This window comes from Nomascus leucogenys, chromosome 10, assembly GCF_006542625.1.
Source record: "Nomascus leucogenys isolate Asia chromosome 10, Asia_NLE_v1, whole genome shotgun sequence".
Classification (NCBI taxonomy): Eukaryota; Metazoa; Chordata; class Mammalia; order Primates; family Hylobatidae; genus Nomascus; species Nomascus leucogenys.
In genome coordinates this window covers 97,813,128-97,837,263 of record NC_044390.1, presented here as the reverse complement: position 1 = coordinate 97,837,263, position 24,136 = coordinate 97,813,128, and the positions used below count along the sequence as shown (strand labels likewise).

Here is a 24,136-nt window from a genome sequence, read left to right as displayed (position 1 = left end):
TAGAGTCTTAGGCAGTTAATTACAATAAATATATGCTATTTTTCTGGATTTTGTGATATTTGTGGGATGTGTCAGCATTTTAAAATCTGGAATTTGTTGTGATTTATTTTCTTATTCTCGATAAATGATCATTTGTATATTTTGTATTGGTGTTCTTTGTGTTTTATTTTTCTTAACTGTGGCTCCCCACATTATATAAACTCCAGGCCCCACAAAATTGGACCCACAACTGAATCTGAAATATGTGTTGCAAATATGTTATCTCAGTTGTAGCCAATCTTTTGGTTTTATTTGTGGCATTTTTCCACTGTGCAGAAGTTTACATTTCCATGTAATCAAATTTAATCAGCATTTCCTTTTATTTTTCCTGAGTTTTCTTAGAAAGTCCTTCTTCATTTGACAAAAATGAAAAAAATTCATAATTTTTCTAGAATGTCTAATTTTTCTTTTATATGTTTGAATACTTGATTGATCTGGAATTAACTTATGTATAAGAACTTTTTCCCTTAATTATCCTGTATTCTGACCATTATTTATTGAGTATTCTATATTTTCTTATTGATTAGAAGTACTGTTTTATCATATATTAAATTCTCATATGTAATTGGATTTGTTTATGGACCACCCAGTTTGTTCTATGGGTCTGTCTGTTCATGTACCAGGACAAAACAATTTTATTTATATATTTATAATATATTTTAATGTCTGGTAAAACTAGTTTTCTTTCATTACTTTTTCTTGTCTTCAACAAAATGTCTGGGTTATACTTTTGTGCTTATATTTCCATACTAAGTTTAGAATCAGCTTCCAGAGGTCTGGAAAAAATCTTGGCTTTATGTTGATTGTAATCATATTAAATGTTAAGGTTGATTTCAGTAGAATTTTATAAAATTTAAGGACCCTCTCCAAGTGCAGGGTTGGCTTTTCTTTTTGCTCGATTTTTCTTTTATTTTTTCCTCAGTTTTCTTCATATATATCTTACACATTTCTAGGCATGCCTTTCTTTTTGTATGCTATTATAAATGGAATTCTTTTCCCCTTCCATTATACTTCCTAACTGATTATTGCTTTTATATGGGAAACCTATTGATTTTTGTATATTATTTTTGTTCCTCCAAAATAATATGCAATAATATATAAATATATATTTGCTGGGAACCTAAAATACTATACTATTCTATTCAGCTATGGAATATATCTAGAGCTCTCCTTTATTTTTTTATTTTTTATTTTTTGAGACAGGGTCTTGCTCTGTCGCCCAGGCTGGAGTGCAGTGGTGTGATCATGGCTCACTGCGACCATCACCTCCTGGGCTCGGGTGATCCTCCCACCTCAGCCCCCGAGTAGCTGGGACCGCAGACATGGGCCATCACACCTGGCTAATTTTTTGTATTTTTCATAGAGACAGGCTTTTACCATGTTGCCCAGGCTGGTCTCAAACTGCTGAGCTCAAGTGGTCCTCCGGCCTCAGCCTCCCAAAGTGTTGGGATTACAGGTATAAGCCACCACGCCAGACCTATTCTCTCCTCTCCTATTCAATTCTTATTTGTAACAGTTTTTCTGTGATTGGTTCATCTGGGTTTCCAAGTAGATCATCATGTCATCTCCAATACTGCCTAGTTTTTAGACCTTTCTGACTACCCTACTACTTGTAAACAGGGTAGGTTTTTCCGAGAGATGTTCCTAGCTGAGTGCTGCACTTATGGTGAACACCCAGCTTCAAAGGCTACTTGAAAGGATTTAGGGGGCTGCACTTACCCACTGGCCTTGGAATTGGCCTCATAGAAAACTTGCTGTGCTTTGTGAAAGCTTGGGCCCGCAGAGGCGCTGATGTTCAGTGTCAGCACAGACCTATTATTAGCTGTCCAGCGACAGGAGATTCCACTTTAATGCTGAACCTTCAGAACTACGTTGCAAACAAAATGACTGGCATTTTCTCAGACAGCAGTTCCAAGTGGAAACTGTCTAGTTGTGCTGTCTCCATACGTAGGGCTGGAAAACTGTGAATGGCAATTATGCAGCTTTGCATCTGACACTTCCTGACATCTGGCAAACACTCATTCCATCCAGGACCAGATAAAACAAATGGTGCCTTATTCACAGGAGTCTTTAACAGCCTAATAGACCCGATAAGTAGCAATGCCTTTGTGTGGCCTGTGTCCAGTCCAGAGCTAGCAGGTTGCCTATAACAAGCGCTGGAGGGGGTCAGCACTTTTGATTCCATCACCAAAACTGGTCCCCACCACAGCAGCTCATTTTTCAGAACTGGCTAGCTCCTTCCTGCTGGGTTGAACACGTCCTCATTCTTCACAGGCCCAGAATGGCTTCATCTGGATTGTTAGTTACCTATGAAAGTCTCTGGTTTGTTACATTTTTTTCAGTATTTTATGCACAAAATTTACCTAATTTTTGTGAAATTAGAACATGGCACCAAGAAATGGAATCCTGCATTATTTTTCTTTTCTTTCCTTTTTTCTTTTCTCTTTTCTTTTCTTTTTTTTCTTTTTTTTTTTTTTGAGGCAGGGTCTCACTCTGTCCCTCAGGCTGGAGTGCAATGGAGCAATCACGGCTCACTGCAGCCTTGACCCCCCTGGGCTCAAGTCATCCTCCCACCTCAGCCTCCTGAGTAGCTGGGACCACAGCCATGCACTACCATGCCCAGCTAAGTCTCGTATTTTTTTGTAGAGATGGTGTCTCACTATGTTGTCCAGGCTGGTCTTGAACTCCGAGGCTCAAGTGATCCTCCCACTCTGGCCGCCCAAAGTGCTGGGATTACAGGCATGAGCCACTGCGCCTGGCCCTACATTCTTTTTCTGATTTGACCATGTGTCTCTTGGCAGCTACAGTCAACTCTTTGGTCTCAAGTTGTCCAGCCGACAAAGTGGGCACCTCACGCCGAGACCCATGACGTGCAGCCCCCCCCACACACGGGAAACTGCAGACGACAGTGCAGCCATGACAGAGACTCAGTGGGGCTGGCGCAGACAGCAATGGCCCTGTAGGGGGAGCACCCAGCATCTTTGAATGGAAACATTTTTTGCAGCTTATTTGTTTTAGAACCTTGGCTTTTTGGCCTATATGATCCATGGCATTCCTTAAAAATTAATTTCCTCTCTGCTGAGAAAATAGAGGTGGAGAGTCATTTTCATGCCACTGAATGACCTTTTAGAAGAGTGAATCCTTTCTAAGGGGGAATAGCTTTATTTCCTTCTGTCAAATATTTCATTTGTCCCCTAGAAGAGCCCCGTGAAGTAGACATCATATGATAAGTAGACACGATCATTTTACAGATGTGGGAAAAGATTGAGCTGCTCCAGGCCACACAGATGGAGTGAGGAAGGGGCAGACTGGGTCAGTGGGGCCCAATTCACAGGCGCTTTCTGTGGTCTTTTCATATGTTTTTATGGAGGTAAAGTTCACATCACATAAAATTAACCGTTTTAAAGTGAACGGCATTTAATACATTCACAGTCTTGTGCAACTGTCACCTCTGTCTTGTTGCAAAGTGCTCTCACCACCCCAAAAGGAAACCCCACTCCATTAAGGAGTCACTCCTCATCTCCTCTCCTCCTAGCCCTCGGCAACCACCAGTCTCCTTTCTGTCTCTATGAATTCGCCTATTTTGGATATTTCATAAAAATGGGCTCATACGATAGATGGGCTTTGTGTCTGGCTTCTTTCCCCAGTGTGGTGCTGTCAAGGTCCATCCATGTGGTAGCATGAATCAGTACTTCATTCCTTTTTCCTGGCTGAATAATATTCCATTGTATGGATATGGCACATTTTGTTTCCCCATTCATCCATTGATGGGCACTTGTGTCATTTCCACCCTTTGGCTGTTGAGAGCAGCACAGCTGTGAACACGTGTGTACAAGTATCTGGTAATCAGTGCCTTCCACGATTTTCTGTAGTCTTGTAGTTTCTGTGACCTGATAACTCTGCTGCAGGGTGAAAAGGAGTTGTCTGTGGTTTGCCACCTACTCCTGGATACAGCACGTATCTCTTTGTTCCATGCACAGAGGCTGGGGCCACTCTACACAGGACTTGAAGCCTCCAGTCTTGCAGGCAAATTCAGAGGCAAATAATTCAGAAGCCTATCCGGGAGGCCAAAATGAGTCTTGACTGCGAAAACTCGCAGGACCCGTCTGCCACAGTGTTGAAAAAGTTGTCTTGGGAAGAGGTTTCCTCTGGCTGTCTAGGTTTGAGACCTTTGCGGTTCCTTTAAGATCACAAGCAAAACCACGGTGATGGGAGGATGTGTTGGTTTTACTAAGGAGCCCATTTTTTAAAAACTTGTAAAGTGAGTCTGATTGGAGAAGCAGCAGAAAACACCTCAGGACGAGTCCTTCCTTTTTGTACAAAGGACTGTGGTGAGCCCTTCCTCAGAATTCTTGTGTCCAGCACTTGAGTCTTGTCCCTCCACAGGGGCCATCATTAGTAGGAACCCTCAGAGCCTCAATTAGGGCATGTGGAGCCCAAAATACCAAAGGGGTTTCCTCTGCATGAGCTACCTTATTTAGCACCTTTCAGTCACAAGCCATGGGATTTTTACCCCAGGGAAGGAAGGGCGTGTGTGAAGTCCGTGCATGTTTCCCAGGGTTTTTTCCCTCCTGCACCACCCGGTTGCTAGGTAGCAGGTATATCTGTGCCACCACCTGAAGTTCTGTGGGAAGGGGGAAGCCACGGGGCCACTGGAGGTTTGGGGTGGGGAGGGGAGCCGGACAGGAGAGCAAAGACCCAGGCAGCTTGGGTCGCTCCTCTTCATCACTTAATTCTGACGGCGCTTGAGTTTCTGAGCTTCCTGGAGTAGAGCCCAGGGCAGCTTTTACCTCGATGTGCTGATTGGTTGCCTGTCGGTTGCAGGAGACCCCGGCCTCCTGCAGGGAAGATCTTGTGCTGTTTTCCCAGGAATGGAGGGAAAAGCACCAATCCCAAGCCCTGCGTGGCTGAGAGCTGTTTGCCTCCATCTCTGTCCGAGCTTTTCACCACAGCTCTGTGAAAAAGAAACTGGCAGTGAGGGGTATAGCCATCTTGGTGTGTGTGTGTGTGTGCACGTGTGTGTGCATGTGTATTTGTGTGCATGTGTGTGTGCGTGCGTTCAAACACTAACGTTTCATAGGCTCTGGTTACTGCTGCATGGCGGATGATCCTCTCTCTCTCTCTCTCTCTCTCTCCCCGTCTCCCTCTCGACCTGCTTGCCTGCCTGCAGAAAACTAATGAATCATGTCTAGCTGAATGCAAGCAGTGCAGACACACCAATGCCCTGCAATGTTGACTGGGCGCCGCCTCTGCCTGCCTCTCGCTCCCTGTCTCTCCCTCTGCTGCCTCCTCCCTCCCTCTCTCCCTCTCTCCCTCTCCCCCTCCTCCCTCCCTCCCTCTCTCCCCCTCCCCCTCCTCCCTCCCTCCCTCTCGCCCCCAGTTTGTAATCTGACACAGTACACTGCAGTTGTCTCCGCGGTGAACCTCCGGAGCCTTGGCACAGCTCGCTTCTAAAGGTAGGCTGAGATTTATTTTTTTCTCCTAAAAATAGCTTCCCATCTCCCCTCGCCTTTCTGCACACGAGCTGCAGTGGCAGCGGCGTTGATCACAGGGGGTTAGCCGGAAACTCTTTGCCCAGACAAAGTTTATTTTGCAGCGGATGGAGGATGCCCTTCAGCGTGGGGTCCAGGGGCGCTGGGTGCGGGGAGCAGCGGCTCGCCCTGCTGGCATGTCGGTGCTGCTTGGAATTCAGGATCATCTCGGAAGGGAAGGGCTGACCGGCTTCTTCCTGGATGCCGGGTGTCAGCTGCAGGGGTGCTGTGGCTCTGTCATGGCCCCCACCCCAGGCTTTTCAGAAAGACCCCTCCAGGCAAAGTTTGGCACCCAATGGACACGGCCCCGCTCGCCTGGGGAGTGCGCCCCAGGCTTCCCAGACAGCAGCGGCTCAGGGCCTGGACTTGTCTTCTTGGGGGCGGGGTGGAGCGGGGAAGGGGACGTGGGACAGACACATCAGAGTCCCCAGCTCGGCTCAGGTGCGAATGCACAAAGCCAGAAGGCTGCGCCCAGGAATCTGTCAATTCACGTCCCATGGACTGACTTGAATAATGTGTTTGTCAAAACAGATGTTCCCCGGCAGAGTGTCTGCGTGCGTGCGTGTGCCTGTGTGAGCAGTGTGCGCGGGCTGTTGGCCGGGGGCAGACTCTCCCAGTGGAAACCGTATTTCACCGGGAAAGGCAGCGTGTAGGGGATCACCCGCCCAGGAGCTTAGGTCTGGGTAGGTCCAGGTGGGGGCCCGGACATCTGTCAGCAGAGGCCTCCTGTCCCCGGGGAGCACACGCTGGCTGAGGTCGGGGTGACGGCTGGCTGGAGGGAGGGAGGGAGGACTGCTTCACCTCCCGGCCTGGTCACTGGCCCCAGCGGAGTTGGGGGTGCTGGCTCCGTGCCTGCGTGGCCTCTGGGTCCCTGGAGGTTCTTAGGGTGAGTGAGGAGGGAGGGAAGGGGACCCTGTCCAGCCCCATATTTCTCTCACGAAGGAGCCCTGAAGGAGACTCTGCTCACAAGGGTGAAAACCCCACTTCATCCAGGGAAGGGAAATGTCACAGATGGAGCAGGCCTGAGAGGAGAGAGAGCGGCTCCCTCTGAAAATGGAAGATCCGTGGGAAGAGGAGGTGTCCGGGCTCCTGGGCCCTGTGGCAGGCCAGGCTGCTGGCGGGCGGCAGCCACGTCGGGCTCTGAGCGGGAGTGGGCAGGGGAGGGGAGCTGGCGTGCAGGCTCGCTCACCCGGTTTCTAAGGGGAACAGTGGGGGAAGGCTCTAAAAAATCACCACCTCCCCACGCACACGGCCCCTCCCCGGCTCCCTCCCAGTCTTGCTGGGCTGTCCTGGAATTAGCTTCGGACTCAGCCCCCGCTGGGCTGTGGGGTCTTGGCTTGTTGTGTGAGATGTGACCCCAAGCTCCCAGCGGGATGGGCAGGGTCTGACCGGCTCCGGAGGTTCCCCGGGGGCGTGGTGTGAGGGGAAGGCAGGCGGGCACCCCTTCTGCAGTGGGGGGTGGTGGGGCGTCCCTGGGGTCAGCGGCTGTGCTGTGGCCATATGGCACCCACCTGGGGCTCAGAGTGGAGCCCTTCCAGGTTATTTCAGGGAAGGCGCTGGCGGCGGCTATTCCCCCGTGCCCCTTCCGAGAGGATGGCAAACTGGGTCAGGGAGAGGGTGGCACTGCCCACGTGCCCGGGAGACAGGAAGATGCTGGTGGTGGGGGGGCCGCCCCCCACGCAGGAAGCAGGCGCCACGCAGCCCTCCCCGGGGCATAGCAGCCGGCCTCCCCCATGCTGCAAGCGCCACGGAGAACCCCAAGCCTGCAGAGTCCAGGGGTGGGCGTGGGTGGTGGAGAAGCTTCCCAGGTGAGGCCAGCGCGCAGCTGGGCTGAGAGCTCTTGGCCGTGAAGATGAAGAGACGAGCAGTGGACCTTACACTGTGGCTTTCAGTTTCGTCTCTTTGGCCCCATGCACTGTCTGCGCCTGGAAGAGACCAGCATGTGCTCAGGGGGCGGGAGGAGAGGCAGGAGCTGGCTCTTTCCTGAGCTTGCTTCGCTTTCCATTTCAAATCCACCCCCTGCCACATTTGTATTTTTGGAGTCCGGTTGAAGTTTTAATTGGAGCAGCGATTCTCACACGCTGGTGAGCGCTGGCATCCTGGCGGGTGGGTTAAGGGGCCACAGATCTCAGAACCTCTGATCCAGCAGGTCTGGGGAGGGGCCGGGAATCCGCATTCCCACGCAGTCCCAGGGGAGGTGGAGGCATCCAGGGACCCCACTTTGAGAATCCTTGAATACAGCGTGACCAGGAGGCGCTTTACACATCTCTGGGGCATGTCGTCAGCTCTCTGTTGGCCTTTGGCTGAGGTCATACATGAAGCTGAGTGCACACCTCATAGGTTGGTCTAGACCCGCAAGTGCCAAACCTCAGGGACCAGAGGGCCTGACCCGGGAACTTCCTTTGTGTCCGGGAGTCTCCCTAGGGCACAGCAATGAGCATCGGTTCCAGGTGGGCGGAGACTTGCTGGCTGAACGTCTCAGCGTTTCCCACATCTGCCCGAAGGTTTGGAATCTGCGTGGTGCTGGGAACCCCGAGGTAGAACCGGATCGGCTGTGCTGGTCTCTTGTTGATCAACCAGAGCTGCTGATTCCAGAAAACTCTGTTCTTCACTTGCCTCATCCCATGTAGATAGTGGTAGTGCATGGCTTATGTCCTCAGTTTCTCTTTTGACTTTCACTCTTTTGAAAAGCTGTCTGATCCTCTGTGGTGCGGGAGGAGGCTTGCAACCAGCTGAGGACACCTGCGTCTCTTGTTGGTGATGCTGGTGCCACCACCCTTGTGTGGAAAGGTTTTGCTGAACCATACTCCTCAGTCCCTCCCTCCCTCCCTCCCTCCCTCGCTCTTCCTTTCCCTCTCTCAGTCTCTCTCTCTGACTCTCCCCTCCTTGTGTCCACCACTGGGCCACGCTCCTGTGTGGATCCATCTTTCCTTGAAGAAAATCTCCCAGGTCACGCCCTGCATAATAACGACATTTCAGTCCATGAAGACCACACATCCTGTGGTGGCTGTGTGCGATTGGAACAGACCCGAAAGATCCCCATCCCAGTGTGGCTGTGGTAGTTTCTCAGCTTGAAGCTTTACTCTTACGTGTTTCATGACGATGGTGTGGGTGAACCCACCGTGCTGCCTGGCGTGTGAACGTCCAGCACCTACGGTCATGCATGGACACGATACTCGATGATAATCAATGTCTGTGTTACTGGCTTATGGATTTACTGTAACTTTTATCGTGATTTTAGAGTGTATTGTTTCTACTTATTAAACAAAAGTGAGCTGTGGAACAGCCTCCGGCAGGTCCTTCAGGAGGGATCCGGAAGCAGGCATGGCCATCGTGGGAGGCGACAGCACACCTTGTGTTATTCCCCTGGAGACCTCCCGGCGGGACAGGATGTGCAGGTGGAAGGCGGTGATGTGATGATGCTGGCCCCGGGGAGGCCTAGGTGAACGTGTGTGTTTGTGTCTTAGCTTTTAACAGCAAAGTTTAAAAAGCAAACAAACAAAAAATCAAATAGAGAAAAGTGAATAGATGAGGATATAAAGAAAGAAATTATTTTTGTACAGCTGTACAATGTGTGTTTTAAGCTAAGTATTATTACAGAAGAGTCCAAAAGGTAAAAAATTAAGATATGTATAAGGCAACGAAGTAAGCTGAGGGCAGTTATGGAAGAAAGAATAATATTTTTGTATAAATTTAGCATACTCTAAGTGTGCAGCCTCCGTAGGGTCTACAGACATGTACAGGAGTGCCTGGGCCCTCACATCCACTCCTCACTCACTCACTCACTCACCCACCCACCCAGAGCCACTTCCAGTCCCGCAAACTCCATTCATGCTAAGCGCCCTATACAGGTGCACCATGCTTTATCTTTTAGATCTTACTTCTGTTGCCTCTCTTCTATGATTAGATGCACAAGTCCTCACCACTGTGTGGCAGTGGCCTACGGCACTCAGTACAGTCACGGGCTGCACAGCTGTGAAACCAGAAGCAATGGGCTTGCCCATCGAGCCAGGGCGTGGAGGAGGCTGTGCGGCCCGAGTGTGTTGCAGGTACACTGCGTGTGAGGTGCGCTCAGTGACGAAATCACCTAATGAGGCATTTCTCTGAACGCATCCTTGTTGTTAAGCAAGGCGTGACTGCATTGATCTTTGAACAAGCCAGTCATGCTGTACTAGGGTTTGTGGGGTAAAAAGTATTCATTTATGAGGTGGGTCCCTGAAAAGTAACACTTAGTCTAAATCTATTTTAACTTTTTTGTGGTTATTTTCATATGTATGAGAAGCAAATGCATCTGTAATGAGAAATCTTCACACAATATAAACTTTAAGTCCAAATGACGTCCTAAGTAAATCACTCCAAACAGCATTTTAAAAAAATGGAGAAAAAAGACAAAGCACACTCGTTTTAAAAGCCCAGAGTAATCTTGATACAAAACCCTAGTGAGGGCGTCAGAAGGAAGAACATGTACTGGCCAAACCCTCATGATCACAGACACCACATTCTAAGTCAAATATTAGTAAATTAGAAAATGGAATCCAGCAAAACGTGAAAAGGGTAATAGACATTTCTTAATTTTTCCCTGGACGAGGAACCTCAGAAAATGGAGGAAATTGGGGCTTCTCTGGATTTGTGAGAGGCTGGATAGCTTCTTTTTCTTTCTTTTGAGACAGAGTCTTGCTCTGTCACCCAGGTTGAAGTGCAGTGGCACGATCTCGGCTCACTGCAGCCTCCGCCTCCTGGGCTCAAGCGATTCTCCTGCCTCAGCCTCCTGAGTAGCGAGGATTACAGGTGTGCGCTACCACGCCCGGTTAAGTTTTGTATTTTTAATAGAGATGGGGTTACGCTGTGTTGACCAGGCTGGTCTCGAACTCCTGACCTCAGGCGATTTCCCCGCCTCGGCCTCCCAAAATGCTAGGATTACAGGCGCGAGCCACTGTGCCTGGTCAGATAGCCTCTTCTTAATGCTAACCTACACGAGCAAGGGAGGTGGCTGTCAGGGCTCCACGGGTCCCTATGTGTGAAGTGCGGGGCCTGTGAGGATTGGGAGCAGTGGGGCTTGTGGAGGAGCAAGTAGAGCAGGGAGAGGCCTGAAGACTTCCATCTGGGATGTTCTCATTTGTTCGTGTTTTGTGGTCTGTCGTTGGTAGGTGCTGGATAAGCACTTGCTGGAAAGACCCAGTGTGGGAGATGGGGGGCTCTCTCCTTGGCCTGGCTGCATGGACAGTCCTTCCTGTTGGCGCTGAGCCCGGGGCGGGGGAGGGGCAGCACCTGCCACTTCTCTATCTGTGTGGGCCCCAGGAAGGCAGGGCGTGACCTATTCATTCAGCAAACCTTTAAGCACCTGCTAAATACCGACTCACATTTTAGGTGAGCAGTGAACAAGCTAGAGTAGGGTGCTGCCCTCATGGGGAGCACGTGTGTGTGTGTGTGTGTGTGTGTATATGTGTGTGTGTGCGTGCCTGTACGTGTGTGTGCGCGTGTATGTGTGTGTGTGCGCATGCATGTATGTGTGTGTGTGCACGTGTGTAAGACAATGGGCAAGTGAATGAATAATCACTACACCAGAGACAGCTGACCTGACGGAGTGCCCAGCAGAGGGTTCCGACGGCTGATGTCAGGGGATGCACCTGGGTGATCTGGGAGGGTCTCAGGGAGGAGGTGGTGTTGAAGCTGAGACAGGATCCTGAGAAGGAGCCAGAGGTGCAGACACCTGGGAGAGAGGTTCAGACCCCGAGGGCTGAGGGAGGAACGGATCTGCCAGCTGCTCGGTGGCTTTGATTCTCATAGGTGTGTGCAGAAAGAGCTCCTTGGGTGTTTTTGGAGCATCTGGGACCACAGGGGCTGCAGAGCCAACCCTCTCCTGGAGACCCTCGGTGTCCTCCCGTGAGTTCCTGGGGATAGCCGGAAACCAGGGGGCTGGAGGTGAACTTTGTCATTTCCATCCATGGGGAGTTGGTCATGGTGTCCCTTTGGGTGGAAGGTCCTCCTTGCCCCTCCTATGCCTCTTGCCGCGCTCCTTCCCCTGCCTCCCTCCTGTCCGGTGCTACCAAACAGAAAGCCCATTTGGCCATTTTGGCAGCAGGGGCCTCCTGGGGGGGCCTGGGGGTGCGTTGGTTCGGGTTCCTCTGATTAAACACTCCTGGTGCCACAGCCAGTGTGTGCCCGAGATGGGAATGTCAGGAACCGGCCGCTGGGTTGGGTGGGAAGGGGGGGTTTTCCTCGAGGCATTCTTCATGCTTATTACCAACGTATTCCAAGACCAGAAACACCCCATCACGCTGCCCCTGTACCTCCTTGGACAGAGATATTGGAACGGGGGCAACAGGCCGCTTTGTTTCTGACTCTTCCTTCCCTCTCCCTGAGAGGGGAGCCCCCAAATCTTGGGAAACGATGCTTTGACTCAGCTCCAGGTCTGTAAAGGGCGCCGTGTTCAGGGGCCAAGGGCTCGAGCTCCGTGTTGACTCCTTAGCCTGGAGCTGCCCCGCAGGCTGCGGGTGCCAGAGCTCTGCTGTCGGGCGTCACGCCCAGAGACCTGCCCCAGCCCCAGCTGTGGTGTGGGTTCTGCATCTTCAGCCTGTGGCTGGGTCCCCGGTGCCCAGCGAGTGGCTGAGACCTGGCTGGGGCTCAGTAAGTGCCTCTGAAGGAAGGGTGGATGCAGCGAATGGCAGGTGGGGCCCCGGGAGGGCCAGGGCCTCTGTCCAGACAGTTCCGCAGCTTCCTTCCTGCTCGTCCCCAAGCCCACCAGCCCTGGAGACTGCCTCCCACATCGTGGCTTCTGGATCGTGAGAATTAAAAATGGGAACTTTTGTAAACAGCTTTTCCAGCTCAAACGCAGCAAAATGCATCCGACTGCTGTTGCTGGCACGTTGCTGGGTGCCTTCCTCGGTTACATGCATGACACAGCCCTTCTGCGGCAGGCTCTGTTGCTCGTGTAGACCCATTTTACAGACGAGACAATAGTCTTTGAGAGATGGAGGGGCTCTCTGAAGATCACACAGCTGGGGAGGGATGGGCCCAGTTTCAAACCCGGTCTGCCTGACCGCGAAGCTGGGTTGGGACTACAGCGCTGCACTACCTGCGAGATCCCGGAGAAGCTGGGGTGGAGCCGGTTCTGGGCCAGATGCAGTCCCAAGGAGCTCTGAAACACGCCTTTGTCCAGGGCCCACGCGAGCCTCTTAGAGGAAGTGCAATGAGCTGGGGCGCAGGTATAACGGTATTTTCAAAGGAGCTTTATTTCATGTATTTGTTTTTTTGAGAGAGGGTCTCACTCTATCGCCCAGGCTGGAGTGCAGTAGCATAATCCCGGTTCACTGCGGCCTCGACCTACAGGCTCGGGTGATCCTCCCACCTCAGCCTCCCGAGTATCTGGGACTGCAGGTGCGTTTCACCATGCCTGGCTAATTTTTTATATTTTGTAGAGACAGGGTCTCACTATGTTGCCCAGGCTGGTCTCAAACTCTTGGACTCAAGCGATCCTCCTGCTTCAGCCTCCTGAAGTGCTGGGATTATAGGCATGAGCCACCATGCCCAGATTTAAGACAGCTTTACTGAGATATAACTTACCTACCATCCAATTCATCCATCTAAAGTACAAGTCAGGGGTTGTCAGTATATTCAGAGTTGTGCAACCATCACTGTTGTATTGACAACAGTGTTATATGTTAGAATATTTTCATCACCTCAGAAAGAAACCGCATGCCATTAAGCAGCCAGTCTCCTCTCTCCCCTCCTCCCAGCCCTGGCAAGTGCAGATCTGCTGTCGCTATAGATGTCCTGCTGTGGACATCTCACATGAACAGAATCATACTACACATGGTCCTCTGTGCCCGGCTTCTTTCCCTCAGCACAGCATCCTCAAGGTTCACCCGTGTTGTGGCGTGTGTCAGAGCGTCATCCCTTTTTATGGCTGAATAATGTTCCGCTTTGTGGACGGACCACATGTTTACCCACAGGCATCAGTGCTTTCTAAAAGGCCTGAGATTATTGAAAATATAGTCATGTGTAATGCGTATAGTCTCTCTCTCTCCCTCTCTCTCAACCCCCCCTTTCTTGGCTAAGCATTTTCTTTGCCAAACATGTCGTCTTCCCAGCCTCTATCTAGCTGTTCCCTACATTTGACCCACTAATATCCACCACTTTCCCTTCACATCCTGAATCTGAGCTCCTCTTGCTCTGGCTGCCTCGGTCCCCTTGGCCAGAGACCCCTGGTCTCGTCCCTGGGCCACACTGCCTCAGCCCCCCCAGGCCTCCTGTGTCCACCTCTGCCTGCAGGGCACTCTCACACAGCAGCCAGAGGGCTCCTGTTGGAAATGGCTCAGACCACGCACACTCTTGGAAGCTTCCGATTGCATTTATTCTCACTCACAGCAAGCACAAGGGCCTCCTGACGGCCACAGGCCTGCCGGCTCTTCCTCCTTCATGTCTTTGTCTGGAAGGCTCTTCTCCCAGCTACTCACTCATCATGTTGTTCAGGGCTCTGCCCAAAGGTCACCGCCTCTGAGAAGCCTTCCCTGACTGCCTGCCATCTGCCCCTCCTGTCTTATCACCTGTTCTGTTTCTCGCTGTGCCTCCCTCCCTCCCCATGGGAGGACTCCTGGGCGTGGGCGGGACCTTGTTCCCTGCTCCTCCCGGCTGCCTCCCTTCAGGTGGGCACCGTTCCATTCCGTGAGGGCACGGATCCTCCGGGTACCTACGCCAGCATCTGCGGCCGGGTACGGCTGGCAGTTGGAAGTTCTGAGTGTGTCTGCGTCTTCCTGTGTTGTTCTGTGACCCCACCGCCGTTCCCGCTCTCAGGCCTGGGTGTCCCCTGGGCCGCTGTCCTGTCTATACCCCGGCCTGCTTCAGCTCTCACGACCGGGCCCTGCTCAGAAACAGGAAAGAGAATCTTGTCGCTTGAGGACATGTTCAGTTACTTGATGTTTTCTTGGTCATTTCAGGATTTTGCGTCGTGAATTTAGGATTTTTCTCTCTTCCACGGGGTAGGGATGGGCAGGTCGGTCTCTCGGCAGAGGCACAAGCTAGACCTGGCAGAGCTTGTGGGAAATGCCCATTCTCCATTAATCTGCAGAATGAGCCTGTGGCATTTGGGACCACTGGCGGCTGCCGAATCATTCCATGGTAATTTTGGTGATGAGTCTGTTTGGAGAGCAATAGCATGAGCCATGAAAACAAGAGCTGGCCTCATGGAATCCTCACTGCCCCTCAGGCCTGTTCTGCACGCTTCCCACCAGCTAGCTCATTTAATTGTCAAAAGGCACCAACACCCAGAAAGGTGAAGTCACTTTTTTTTTTTTGAGACAGAGTCTCGCTCTGTCGCCCAGGCTGGAGTGCAGTGGCGCAATCTCGCCTCACTGCAAGCTCCACCTCCCAGGTTCACGCCATTCTCCTTCCTCAGCCTCTCCGAGTAGCTGGGACTACAGGCGCCCGCCACCACGCCCGGCTAATTTTTTGTATTTTTAGTAGAGACGGGGTTTCACCGTGGTCTCGATCTCCTGACCTTGTGATCCGCCCGCCTTGGCCTCCCAAAGTGCTGGGATTACAAGCGTGAGCCACCGCGCCCAGCCAAGGTGAAGTCACTTGCCCAAATCCTTATGGCTTCTGAGTGGAGCAGCCAAGATTCACTGGGCACTTTGGCCAGAGCGCCTGTCCCTGGCCACTACGCCACGCTGCCACGGGAAGCACGGAGCTGCCTGTGCCTCACAGCATCTGCGCAGGGAGCTGTTCCATGAACGTGTCCTCGGAAGCAGCCTTCACTGGTGGAATTAGCCACAGTCACAGGGCAGGGTCTGGAGCCAGGCTGGCAGGCTCTGATCTCTGCTCTGCTACTTCCGGCTGTGTGACCACAGTCTCTCTTCTGAACCTCTCTAGGCTTTCCTTGTCTTATCCATAAAATGCAGGTAACAATAGCATCCATCTTCTCCTCGAAGGATTGTTATTGAAGGCATTCACCGGGGAAGAGTGCTTAGTATCTTGCAACATTTAATAAAGATTAGCAATTGCCTTTATTTTCATTCAGATGGGGACTGCAGGAGGGGTGTTTTGATGATTAAATGACAGCATTTAGAACAAGGCCTGGTATCGTGTGAGGGTTCAACAAACATTAGCTATTATAATTCCTGCTATTATTATTAAACTCCAAACAGACCAACCATTAGCATGTGAATAGAATTAGTAGAATAATACCGATAGTCCCAGAAACGGGTCCTCTGAAGTTTGTGCAGTCCAGATTGCTTGTAGATGCTTCTGCCGTGTATTTATTTTTCCTTTCTCATGAGCAGAGCTGGCTAAAGTGTGTGCGAAGTGAGCCGGTCACGGTAGGAGGGAGAGACTTTTGCACAAAGTGACCATCAGCATTTTTGTGACCTCGTGGGGATGGCTAGGCTGGGAAGAGAACGGCTTCTGCCTCCGTTGGTCGCAGCCACGCCTGGCAGCCTCGTTGGTGGGCATTTGCCTTGGGGCACTGGGCCTGCCCTGTCTGTGTTGGGATGTTTTTGCAGGCTGGGCACCTGTGGCCCTGCAGCAGTTCACTCCTGCCATACCCAGCGTGCTCCAGCGTCACAGAAGGAGAGAAAGAGCAGGAAAGCGGTGTGTAGTGGGAGAGGCATGAGAACCGCAGAGAAACACAGCAAATGCCTGTGCGGAGTTTTTCATTAGTGAGGAGCTGGTCAGGAAGAGCGTTTCACAGAGAACCACATGGGCTTCTGTGTGGGCCTGGGACAGCTGCGTCCCTTCCCCGCCAGCCTCTCCCCCAGGAGGCTTCTGTGGCCCACAGTCATGGACATGACAAATGGGGAAACTGAACCTCCTTTTCCCCAGAGGTGAAAGATGATGTTAGGAAGCACAGGGCGGTGGTACGGCCGCCAGGGCCCTGGTCTTCGTTGCGTGGTGACTGGCTGGGAGGCTCCGGGCGGCTTCATGAGCCTGTGTGGTCTTGGTCTCTGCTTTTCACCAGTGGGAATATTAACATCTCATCGGTTCTCCCGGGCTTTGGCTATGCAGGCATCTTCTTCCTAACTCCTGCATCCTCCAGTGCCACTGATTTGTGAAAACCTCAGTTTCAGGCATCCGTGTGACTCTGAAGGCGGAACTAGAGCAATGCGGCCGGGGAGAGGAGCCCCTGGAGGCAGCCGGTGCTGGCAGAGGCAGGGATCCTCACGCAGCTTTGGAGGGAGCTGGTCTTGCCACCCTGGCTTCTGGCCTCTAGATCTCTGAGAGAATAGATGTGTGTTGTTTTGAACCTCCCAGTTTGTTGTCATTTGTCATGGCAGCCCAGGAAACGAGCACAGGAGGGTATCACTGTCCCCACCATCGTGGAGGCAGAGACTTGGACACACAGACAGGTGAAGGAGCTAGCCCAAGATCGCACAGCTAGAGAGCAGCGATGCCAGGACCTGAACCGGTGACCCCGGTGGCGGAGCCCGGAGCCTCGGCCCGTCTTGCAGGTGCTCGCGGGCCGGCAGTCTACGCTTTGGGAAACGGAGCTGTGGAGGTGGTGGTGGCAGGGAGAGGGGTTATGAGTCCACAGAGGGAGCACCTTTGGAAAGTGGGTTAGAAAATGCAGAGTGCCACTAAATTAATTTGAGATTCAAAAACTTCCCTTTAGAAGCCATTTACTTATTATTATTATTATTATTATTATTGAGATGGAGTCTGGCTCTGTTGCCCAGGCTGGAGTGCAGTGGCATGATCTTGGCTCACTGCAACGTCCACCTCCCGGGTTCAAGTGATTCTCTTGTCTCAGCCTCCAAAGTAGCTGGGATTACAGGTGCCCACCACCACGCCCGGCTCATTTTTGTATTTTTAGTGGAGATGGGGTTTCACTTTTGGCCAGTTGGTCTCAAACTCCTGACCTCAGGTGATCTACCTGCTTCGGCCTCCCAAAGTGCTGGGATTACAGGCATGAACCACCACCCCTGGCTTTTTGTTTATTTTTTAAACAAGAGGTCAGGAGCCCAGCCCTAATGAGAGCTGCTTTGGGACGTGGGTTGAGTTGCCAGGGCCCACAGAGCACCCTCCCTCTGCCTCCTCCGTCCTCGTCCCTCCTGCTGCACCTCCTCCATCCTCCCTGTCTGTGTTCTGGTGCCTGGAGGGAAGTCGACCTGGCCATGGGGCGCTTCCCCAGCTGCTTTCCAGACGAAACTGAGGTTTTAAAATGCTGCTTCATCTGGAAGGATGGGGCTCTGATTTATAGCATTCTTGGTACACAAAGGGAGATATTTAAGGGAGACTTTTCTGATGTCCCTAAAGTAGCAGGAAGGTGGTGTGTTCCCCTCACCGGCCAGCACAGCCGGGGCACTGCCTCCTAGGGTGGTCGGGCCCCAGACCTCCGTGCTGCCTTCAGGTTCAGGCTCAGGCTCAGGGTTTCCCTCCGTGCTTCTAGACCTCTCTCTCTCTCTCTCTGTATTTCCTAAGCTGTTCAACTGTGGGTGCTGTTTTTCTTTGTTCTCCTGTAGGAAACACCATTTCAAACACACCCCCAATATACTACACATGATAATTGCTGAATCTTATTTAAGACGTGGAGAAGCCACCTGACCCCAGGGGAGGCTGCGCAGCGGGTGATGTAGATTGCTAATCAGGGTTAGGCGGTGGCCCCCAGTCACGTGAGGGCTAAAGCGCCCGGATCCGATTACGGGATCTGATGGAGCCCACGCCAGGGCCTGGCCCTCAGACTGCGGCTCAGCCCTGAGCTGAGCACCGGGTGGTCGCAGCAGCGGGTGAGGGATTGGGGAGGGCAGGCGGGTGGCCGAGGGAGCGCCCGTGCCACGCTTTTAAAAAACAGTGATCGTTTGAGAATACAGCACTCTTCCTACCACAGTTCTAACACAAGGTCATTTTCAAACACTGATGTTAGGTGGTGATTTTCTTATTAGTGAATTAGGGATTCTCGGGCAGGCTTCATAATAAGTGCAGGAACCTGAAAATGTCTGGGGGAGGGGGAGCCCATCTGGAGGTTAATCGTGATGCACAAGGCCAACACCAGGCATCAACTGTCAACCAGGAGGGTGACTTCCCTGGTTAATTGGCTTCCCCCATGCTAGGAGGCCGGACCACTTTGGCAACTGCAATTATCTCAGGCTGCCAGGCAAAGAATCCCACCCCTGGCCCGCTGCGGTGACCCAGTGACCTGGAGGCATTACAGGAAAATCCTGTTCTAATGAACTTCTCCGGGCATCTGAGGGGCAGCAGCATTTTTCTGAAATGAATAAATTGCTGGAAATCAGTCTCATTGTCTCAGCCCAGGAGGAAAGAAGTAGATGCTCTCAACCCCTGTCAAGGCAGGCCCCGGCTGAGCACCCAGGATGGTTGATTTCATGGAATTTCCATACAGCCCTATGATTAACTCCAGTCTTATGGATGAGAAAATAGAGGCCCCAAGAAATTAAGCAACTTGTCCAACGGCGCACAATTTGTAACTGGGTTTGGGAAAGGTGCCCAAGATTCTGATCAGGATCATCTGATTCCAGGGCCTCTGTCCTCACCGCCGGGCCATGGTTCTTACTGGAAGAAATTAATACTAACAAAACAGGCAGGGCTTGTACACAGCCTGTCTTGCTCTCACACACACCATTCCTATTTTCTTCTCCTTCATCTGACATGTCCTTCCTTCCTTCCTTCCTTCCTTCCTTCCTTCTTTCTTTCTTTCTTGTTTTTTTTTTTTTTTTGGAGATGGAGTCTTGCTCTCTTGCCCAGGCTGGAGTGCAATGGCATGATATCGGCTCACCACAACCTCTGCCTCCAGGGTTCAAACGATTCTTCTGCTTCAGCCTCCCAAGTAGCTGGGATTACAGGCATGTGCCAACACGCTCAGCTAATTTTGTATTTTTAGTAAAGACGGGGTTTCTCCATATTGATCAGGCTGGTCTCGAACTCCAGACCTCAGGTGATCCACCCACCTTGGCCTCCCAAAGTGCTGGGATTATAGGCATGAGCCACCGTGCCCGGCCCCACATGTGGTTATTTCATTGCTGTTTGTGGTGGAGGCAATTTGGAAATTTACCCAAAATCATTGCTAAGGGTTCAGCTAGAGAGAAACTTAGATTTTCCTCCCCCACTGTAATGCAAACAGCTGGGACCTTTGTTGTTTAGTTAGGAAGAGCATGTGTCCTGTGGGCTGGAGTCATCCTTGTACTGGATTATTGACTGAAATTGGCTGGCCACAGAGAGCAACATCCACATGAGGGCCTTTTTCGTGCCGCGTTATGTTTTGGGGGGTCTTGTGCCTGCAGTCCCTTCCCTAGAGCATCTGCTCCTTCCAGAACATACATGTGTGTGGGCCGCATGTGCCTCCAGCAGGGTGAAGGATGCGCTATGGGAAGGGGTGGGCCATGGCAACCCTGATCCCGGCTCCTTGGTTTTAAGGCAGGTTGTCCGGTGTAACCTGTTTCACCCACTGAGTTGAAGGATGCGTTATTAAAAGACATGCTATTATTTGGCCCAAAGATCTTGAAGAAAAACAATGAATTTTGCAGCTTCCCACACTGTCAAGCAGGAGCGATTTGTGTCCCATGGCTTTGAGGGGGCTCAAGTCAGCATCAGGTGCTGTAGTCGGTCTCACAGTCTCACGCCTTCCTTGCTCAGAAACCTTCCCCTAGCAACATGCCTGGCAAGGCACTTTTCACCCCAAGTTCAGACGCGGGCCTTACTGTGAAGTTTTCCCGTGCCCGGCTCCCCTGGGCTGCTCTCCATCCCTGAGTGTGATATGGTGACCTACTGGCTGTTGCATTCGGCATTCTTTGTTCTTTGGAACCCTTGTGTCTTCAGGGGTTGTAAACTCCAAAACAAGCAGTTCCATGTGTGATGCAAGCTGAGTGTAAGGCAGAAAGTGCCATGTAGCTTTTACGTCTTCCAACCACAACACCTGCTGGTTCTGTATTTATAAAACACTCCAGGGCCTTCCCAGGCAGCTTGGCAAAGGTGCCCACCCTGCTGTGTTAGGGGGGCTTACAGCGTGAGAGCCCCGGCTCAGCTCCCACCTGCTGGGGGGCTCTGCTGCTTCCCTTCTCACCCCGTGGGCATGGCTCAGAATGGCTCCCTGTCTACAGCTGAACCCAGTGGCATCCAACTGCAATGACATCCTGCCCATCCTTCGAAATCACATGGAAACTTCGTATTTGTGTTTTAGCCCTTCTCAGTGTTTACCTGGTGTTCTAGAGACCTGTGCACTCTTCTTGTCTGTCCTAGAAAACTACTTGCTAAAAGGCAGGGCCATGTTACATGGGGCACACACACCATGCTCAGTACAGGAAGTGCTTGTACACAGTGGTGCTTACAAAGTGTACACACTGGGTGCTCACAAAGTGTGCACTGTGGGCATTCACAAAGTGTATGCAGTGGACACTCACAAGGTGTGCACAGGAGGTGCTTGTGTGATGGAGCATTTGGAATTTGTTGGGTGGTTGGATCAGTTTCCTGCAGCTGCCATAATAACTTAGGATGAACTGGGGGACTTAAAACAACAGAAATCTCTTCCCTCCCAGTTCTGAATGCGAAAGTCTGGGATCCAGGCGCTGGCAGGGCTGTGCCCCAGGGTGGGATCTTTCCTGCCTCTTCCAGTTTCCAGTGGCTCCAGGTGGTCCTTGGCTGTGGCCACACCCTCCCCCTCACCTCTGCCTCTGTCTCCACATGGCCTTCTCCTGTGGCTCCGTGTGGCCTTCTCCATCTCTAGAAGGACATTCTCATTGGATTGAGGGCCCCCGACCCAGTATGATCCCATCTGAATTCCTGCCTTAAGAATTGCATCTGCAAAAACCCTACTTCCAAGTGAGGTCCCATTCTGAGGTCTCGAGTGAACGTGATTCTCGGGGGACATTCCTCAGCCCACTGCCGTGGTTGAGCATCTTGCAACCCTTGCAGGGTGTGGCTGGTGTCTTAGAGATTCCTCAACTCCAGGCATCTTTCTGGGGAACGGGTGAAGGGAGAAAAGGACCTTGGCTGATGCGGGCCGGGGGCTGTGTGGGTCTTTGTAGAAATGGCCTGCCAATTTGAAATTGAGAGAAAATGAATGAAAAACCACACCAACTGGAAGACCATCAAATGTTTTCTGGCCAGTAAGAGTTCAGGAAGCATTTTCCTCAGTTGGGTGGCTGGGGAGGGACCATGGCTGCCCCTTAGGGGTAGCAGATGGGCATCTGTGGGCTGAGAGCCACCCACACATGCCTTCTATTTGGCTGATGTAGAATTAGGGAAAAAATGGTTAAAATTGGTTGCTAGCATTTTAAAAATTGGGATATTTTAATATAAAACCTGTATTTCTTTTTTTTTTTTTAAGACAGAGTCTCACACCATCACCCAGGCTGGAGTGCAGAGGCGTGTCACTGCAACTTCCGCCTCCCAGTTCAAGTGATTCTCCTGCCTCAGCCTCCCGAGTAGCTGGGATTACAGGCACCTGCCACCACGGCTGACTAATTTTTGTATTTTTAGTAAAGATGGGGTTTCACCATATTGGCCAGGCTGGTCTTGAACTGCTGACCTCAAGAGATCCACCCACCTCAGCCTCCCAAAGTGCTGGGATTACAGGTGTGAGCCACTGCACCCAGTCTAAAACTTGTATTTCTAGCATCTTTTGTAAACTGCACACACTGGAATTTTGTGGGGCTGAGTCATGCTTGTCCCTTCCTGCCGGGTCATGTGAAGGAGCAGCAGGAGAGGCAGAGACCAGGACATTAGGAGCGGTGGCAGGGACGGACGGCCTTCTGATGTGAGCAAGTTAAGGACAGTCTTTGAGTCAGTATGGAGGTGGGTTCTGTGGCTGTAACGAGACCCAAAGGAAGGGGCTTCACTAAGTCACGGTTGCACCCCCTCTGGCTCTGTGGCCCACGCCTTCTCCCTTGAAGGTCTTTATCTCTGGGGTCTGTTACTCTGCTGTCTCCTGGTTCCCCTCCCACCTTCCCTGTCCTTCTCTGTCTCCTTCATGGCCCCTCCTATGAAGAAGGGCCTCACAGCACAGCTCTCAACTTTCTCCTCTTCTCCAGGCTGTCCCTCTCCACACCCGTGACTGCAAGTTAGTAGTTGAAGACGGCTCAAATCCCTGCTCCAAATGTCCCCCTAAATGTTAAACATGGTTCCAGCTGCTTCCTAGACAACTTTTCTTGATTCTTGCATTTCCTGCAAGTTCAGCGCATCCCAAATGGAGCTCACTGTCTCTTCACCAACATTTGCCCTTCTTTCCACTTTTATTTTTGTTTTTTTAAAGAGATTGGGTCTTGCTTTGTGGCCCAGGCTGGAGTGCAGCAGTGCAATCATAGCTCATTGCTGCCTTGACTTTCTGGGCTCAGACGATCCTCCAGCCTCAGCCTCTGGAGTAGCTGGGACCACAGGTGGGCACCACTGTGCCTGGCTAATTTCCCTTCCGTGTTCTTGATGAAGGTTGATGGCACCACATCCAATTTAGGAAGGACAAGAACAATCGCAGAATATTCCTCCCTGAACTTCTATCTCCAATCAGTTGCCAAGGCCTGCCAATTCTACCACAATTATTATTATTTTTATAAAGAGGCCAGGTCTCCCTCTGCACCCAGCCTGGAGAGCAGTGGTGCAATCATAGCTCACTGCAGCCTTGAACTCCTGGGCTCAAGCAATCCTCTCGCCTCAGCCTCCCAAGTAGCTGGGACCACAGGCGTCCACCACCATACCAGGCTATTTTGTAGAGAGATTTTGTAGAGAGGGGGTCTTGCTATGTTGTCAGGCTGGTCCTGAGCTCCTGGCCTCAACCAGTTCTCCCGCCTTCACCTCCCAGAGCACTGGGATTACAGGCGTGAGCCTCTGCACCTGGCCACATGAATACTTCTTGAGTCTGGAATTCTCTATTATTTCTGTGGTCTTAGTTCAGGATGGCTTTCGCCCGGTTTTGTGTCTCCTGAGGTACCTCCAGTCTGGCACTCTTCATTCATTCCATCCTGTGTGTTCATTATAAATATGAACCTGATCACATCATCTTCTTATTTGACACCTTTTAGAGGTGCTTCTTTATTGCTTACGATATAAAATCCCCTGTTTTCAGCCTGGCAGGCGAGGCACTTCCCAATCTGACTCCTGCCCACCTTACAGCCCCCGTTCACCTCTCCCTTTAGCCATGTGAGATGATTTGTAGCTTTCAAAACATGCTCGGCTGCTTCCTGCCTCTGTGCTTTTGCAGAAGCTGTTCCCACTGCCCTGAATACTGCCTTTTCTCTGACCAGATACAGTGCTTGCCAAACTGGGACTCCAAAGAGAGGTTTAAGTGGCTTCTCAAACGTTGCTGAACAACGTGGCATTACAGAACAGCACATTTATTTCCTTTTAATTCCCCTTACTCCTTCTGATTAAATCAAGGAGAAAGTCTCAGTTTGGTGTTAGTTGGACTTTATATTTCTAATTCTTGCTAATCACCTTTGTTAAACCTCATTTGTTAAATGATCAATGTTCACAATGATCGCTTTGTGAACCTCTGGCTCAAAATGCTGAGTCAGCTCAGCTATCTGGCTAGAAATTCATATCCTTCTGCTTTTTAAAACAATCTATGTTAATTGTTACTTTACATTTAAGGCTGATGATGTTGGCTTTCATTTTGTGGTGGTGATCTATAA

General features: G+C 51.3%; 1 protein-coding gene across 9 annotated transcripts in view; it reads left to right on the top strand.

Annotated features, from left to right (window-relative positions):
* The first annotated feature begins 5,397 nt into the window (after positions 1-5,397).
* RIMBP2 (RIMS binding protein 2) overlaps positions 5,398-24,136 on the top strand; it is a 322,878-nt gene continuing 304,139 nt past the window's right edge. For 8 of the 9 annotated variants that reach the window (XR_004032097.1, XM_030821681.1, XM_030821685.1 and 5 more), the window contains exon 1: positions 5,398-5,495. The gene's annotated coding sequence lies outside the window, so the exon portion shown is untranslated. The remainder of the gene's footprint in view (positions 5,496-24,136) is intronic. The other variant, XM_030821687.1, reaches the window with a different exon arrangement.